The following is a 5,197-nucleotide window of genomic DNA, read 5'->3' as shown; positions in this document are numbered from 1 at the left end:
AAAGAAGTCAAAGCAGCAAGTAAATATATGAAAAAATGTTCCACATCACTGATCATTCGAGAGATGCAGATGAAAACAACACTGAGATTCCACCTCACCCCACAAAGAATGGCTGCTATCAAGAAATCACACAATAACAAATGTTGGCGGGGTTGTGGGGAGAAAGGAACCTTTCTCCATTGTTGGTGGGAGTGCAGACTGGTGCAACCACTATGGAAATCAATAAGGAGATACCTCAAAGAGCTTGGACTGGAGGTTCCATTTGACCCAGCCATCCCTCTGCTGGGTATCTTTCCAAAAGAACTAAAAGAATCATATCACAGAGAAGTATGCACACCAATGTTTATAGCGGCACAGTTTGTAACAGCTAAAACTTGGAAACAGCCTATTTGCCCATCAATTGGAAACTGGATAAAGAAGATGTGGTTTTTCTATAAAATGGAATATTACTCAGCCATAAAGAGCGAGAGAATAGATTCATTCATAGGAAAATGGATACATAGTGAAGATGTACTCCTAAGTGAAATAAATAAGGCACACATGTGTAAATACCGAATAGTTTCTCTGGTGTGAATAATCTGCAATAATACAGAAAATCCTAATAAGATTACTGACATTTAGAAATGGGAAGAAAGGAGCTAAAGGTGTAGGGAAGGTGGGACGGGTAGGGGAAGGGTGAAAAGGGAAAAGAAAAAAAATGTGAGATAATGAAAAGATGGAAATAAACTGATTGTAGATGGGGAGGGGAGGAGCGGGTGAAGGGAGGGCAGAGGTAAGGGGAAAAATGAGAACCAAGACCTGTCATGTAGAGGTACAAGATCCCAACAATGAATGTAACTGTACTGTATCCTAAAATGTACCAATAAACTCAATTAAAGCTGAAAAAAAAAAGTACAGAAAACTGGAAAAAAAAAAGAAGCCAGGTAAAAAGGGTCACACATCATTTGGTTCCATTTATATGAAATGTCCCAAAAAGGCAAATTTATAGATGGCAAGCAGAATATTGGTTATTCGATCTAGAAGCAAAAGCTGAGAAATTATCACACAGGGTAGGCACCAGGCATCTTCTTCAGGTATGAAATGTTCCCAAACTAGGCTGTGGTAATATTGACACAACTGTAAATTTACTAAAAATTACTGAATTTTACACTTAGAACAGGTGAATTTTATATGCTCATTGTACCTCAATAAAGTAATTTTTAAGAATGCTACATGGATTTTCAACTGTTTATATCTTCCAAATATTTTGCTTTAAACTCTGATTCTTTAAAGTGACAAAACTTTTTCTAATCATTCCTACTTTGCAACCAATACTGTAACTTCTAGTCGATTTTTAACAGATTGTGAACGCTAACTCTCATAAGCTTTATTCATTTTCTTCAATAATCAAGGTGACACTGGATAATGAGTTTCCTTCACTCCTCAATAATCCAATGAGTTGACGTAATCAGGGAAAATGAATGACCTAATCACTCATCCTTTATACTGCTCTACAAAGCTGTAATGATCCTAAAGCCCCTAAATCTGCTAAAGAAATAAAAATATCACGTGTCAAAGAAAATGAATTACACATTCTCTGGCATGTACAGTACAGATCATTGTCTAATTTTGGTATGATACTTTCTTCTGCATCCTGGGTTTTTAATCCTTTTTTGCTCTCCTTCAAGTAGAAAAAAACAATTTACTTTGCTCTTCATTAGACTTTTTTTTTTCTCAAGAGAGTCCCAAGTACAGTACCAATCTCTTTCTTGAGATTTCAAGAATATTTCTTCTAACTCACTTATCTCCTAAAACATATAACCCAGAAAAATATATTATATTTGTTCTCTGTGGTAGTAAATTGACTCTTTGAAGACAGAGATCACGAAAGACTCACATGGATATTCTCTCTGTGGACTAGACACATTCTCAATTACTTGTCCTCCCTCCATTTATTGGTCATCTCCAAGACTCACCAATGGATTTCAGAAGTACCTGGCGTGGGTTGTGTTTGCTCTACAGGGGCTCGATGGCAGGTCCTGCTCCATTATTGTCCCCAACCAATCTTATAAAAGAGAAAATAAATTTCCTCAAGTTGTGGTTCATAGAATGAACCTTGAAATTATATAGACACATAAATGTTTATAAGTAGAAAAAATTTTCCATGTAAAGATTTAATTTAGTATCAGTCTTAGGCTCTAGTTTCATTCCAACCACCTTTCCCCTCATACACTTCTAAATGTTAAATTGTAGGAAAATGTAGTTATAACTATGTATTCATTACTTGTGGTGTGCTTGCTTCCACAGAAATATACTAAAATTGGAATGATACAGAGATCAGCGTGGCCCCTGCGCAAGGATGACATACAAATTTAGGAAGTGTTCCATAGTTTAAGACAATGTAATTATCAAAAGTAGTGTTTCAACCTACCTACCCGTGTACCTGTGAAGACTTGTTGCTATTAAGCAGACATGTTGTTTTCTTATTTACAAACTATTAAACTTGGGCTATTAAATAAAAATTTAAAACAACAGAAATACTTTTAAAGGAAAAGAATGCATGTAGGCAAAAAAGGGGGAGCAGTATTGAGCATTGAACCCATGGCATTCACACTGAGTTATATCCCCAGCCCTTTTTATTTTGAAAGTAGTCTCACTAAGTCACCAAGTTGCCCAGATGGCCTGAACTTGTGATGCCCCTGCCCAGCCTCCCAGAGTGCTGGAATTATAGGTATGCACCACCACACCTGGCTGAAGTCAACTCTTCTCTGGTCTAACAAGTGTCTACTTAAGTGAAAAATTAAATCAATTTCAACAAATACACATTGAATACCCACTCCTTAGTGGAACTTGGAATAGTCAAATGCCAATAAGGAGCAACTTCTGACTTCAAGAAGTGTATAGGTTGTTGGGAAAGAATAAACCATAACTACTTTGTTAGATTTGGATAAGTACAATATTAAATATAAAAACAAAAAGCAGTGGTAACTGGGAATGACTGGAAAAGATTTTAAAGAGCTGATTTGACAAAAAAAAATTAATTCTTAAACTAGAATGCTTGGAAATAGTTTTTTTAAAAAGTAATAATAAAATACTAGAGGTATGGTAGTGCACGCCTGTAATCCCAGCACTCAGGAGGCTGAGGCAGGAGGATCACTGTGAATTCAACACCAGCCTGGGCTACATAGTGAGTTCAAGGCCAGTTTGAACTACATATTTCGACCCTGTCTCAAAAAACAAAACAAACAAAAAGAATTTTGCAGAAGAAAGTCAAGCAAGGTGAGGTATATTATAGTACTGAGTGAATGAAAACATACTCAGAAATCAGACTGAAGTTTAAAATGATAATACAGGTTAGTATTTATTAAGTACTTACTATATGCCAAGTACTATTAGACTTTCCACATACTAATTCATCTGATCTTCATGACCCTGCGAGAAATGTACTATTATAATTCTCATTTTATAGATGACAAAATTTAGGTATACAAAGATTAAGTAACCTGCTCATGGTTGCACAGACACAACTAAAAGTTATGGAGCCAAGTTCTTGAAATCAGTAAATAATAAAGAAAAACAAATCTGTCTCACCCTTGAGCACACATATTATAAGAGCAGCTAACAGGTGTCTTATCTATCTCTTCTCTCATTAATCCCTAGTGTAATTTTCAAGGTCTAGCTCAAACACTGCCTTTCTACAAGGCTTCTCGGTCCTCCCCGCTGAACATAACTACTTTCTAAGCTTCACAGAATTTTATCTATATCAATCTTATGTCATAATTATTTTGTTCTGGGATTACAGATCTTGTGTGCATCATTTCCTCTTTTTTTTTCTGTATTTTGATCCACCTGCTGCTCTCAGAATAGTGCCTCGCATGTAATAAATACAGTACTTATTCTTTGCAGAGCATTGTGCTACGCATTTTAAAGGAATTATATCACAAAAGCCTTACCACACCCAATTCAACATTTCAGCCATTACTGTGAGACAAAATACTAGATGCATCTGAAGTTCAGTGAACAAGAACAGATAATGGATTTTGCCCTCAAGAAACTGACAGTCTAGGGAAGCCAGTGTATTAGTATCCCCAATATAAGATGAGGAAAAGTGGGCCTCAACAAAAGTAATTTGTTTGCCCAGAATCACACAGTGAGTGTTAACAGAATTCAAACCAGCTGTCCAGACTGGATATTCAGGACCCTGTGCACATAAACTGTGTTCTAAAGGAGACACCTGATAAACACCTAAGGAAGGAAAAGTTGGGAATACTTCTGAAATGAAGGATCACCTCAGGGATAATGAAGGGTTTCACTCCTTTTTCAGAGAAAGCAGGAAATGTGTAAAAGTACAGACAGGGGTTGTAGTAGCAGCCTAATGCATGCCTGCTAGCTCATCACAGATCATCAAGTCCATGTTTGATTAGCTTGTCCTCTTAAAGTGAGCCCCACTGCGCAGTGTCCCTTACTTCATAGGCCCTCTTGGGTCTCAAGGCTTTGCTATTCGCTAGGTGGTGTAGCTGAGACACTGACCCTGACACCTGGTGCTCATCTTCCAGACAGTGGAGTAAACGATAAGCAGAGTTCCTTACTTTAACCTGGTGCAGTTATTTTTGAAAGGCGGATCCAGGGCTCCCAAGAGCTCTCCAAGAGGGTGCGAATCCGTCCTTCCATTGGAAGGGTGAGGGGATTACAGGTACCCTACAACTCCTCAGGCATCCCCTCCCAGTACACCAGGAAGCCCGGTCTAGCGCCTCCATTCCAAACTTTCAGACCCCAGGCCTGACAACACCATCTTGGCCGCCACCTTCTTTGGCCTAATCACCTGCACAAACAAAAGTGGTTTTACAGTAGCGACGCCCCTAACTATAAACTATAAATCAGAGACACTTGTCTCGATCTTCATACTTTTTTTTTTTTTTGGACAGGGTCCCGCTACGTAGTTCAGGCTGACCTTGAACTCACTGAAGCCCAAACCAGCCTCGAACTCACGGTGATCCTCCTGCCTCAGTCCCCCGAGCGCTGGGATAACAGGTGTGCGCCACCACGCCCGGCAGTCCTCACACAGGTCTTAACAACCTGACCTGATATCTGATGCACCAAGTTAAGCGGCGAAGACCTCTAAGGACTAGACCCGAGTCCAGGAGTCTTTGGCTGAGGACTCAACCTAAGCCCCTCTTGCAACCGATTTTGAGCGGTAACCATCCGGGACGGAGAAGGC

At 38.9% G+C, this 5,197-nt stretch overlaps 1 protein-coding gene and 1 pseudogene across 3 annotated transcripts in view; one reads left to right on the top strand and one right to left on the bottom strand.

Annotated features, from left to right (window-relative positions):
• The window catches only part of Dennd2b (DENN domain containing 2B), a 189,573-nt gene extending 184,382 nt beyond the window's left edge, over positions 1 to 5,191 (bottom strand). Inside the window, exons 1-2 of one of the 3 annotated variants that reach the window (XM_010615321.1) lie at positions 5,061 to 5,191; positions 1,956 to 2,044 (exon numbers count right to left, since the gene is read on the bottom strand). The gene's annotated coding sequence lies outside the window, so the exon portion shown is untranslated. Of the gene's footprint in view, positions 1 to 1,955; positions 2,045 to 3,355; positions 3,412 to 5,060 lie in introns of those variants that run through there. The other 2 variants (XM_010615320.1, XM_010615324.1) reach the window with 2 other exon arrangements.
• On the top strand, positions 2,273 to 2,373 carry LOC117286426 (annotated as a pseudogene).
• Positions 5,192 to 5,197: the final 6 nt, after the last annotated feature.

The sequence above is a fragment of the Fukomys damarensis genome, unplaced genomic scaffold (genome assembly GCF_012274545.1).
Source record: "Fukomys damarensis isolate Sample0158 unplaced genomic scaffold, DMR_v1.0_HiC HiC_scaffold_16, whole genome shotgun sequence".
In the NCBI taxonomy this organism is placed as follows: domain Eukaryota; kingdom Metazoa; phylum Chordata; class Mammalia; order Rodentia; family Bathyergidae; genus Fukomys; species Fukomys damarensis.
The sequence above is the reverse complement of the archived record's forward strand: the minus strand, read 5'-3'. Positions and strand labels throughout refer to the sequence as shown.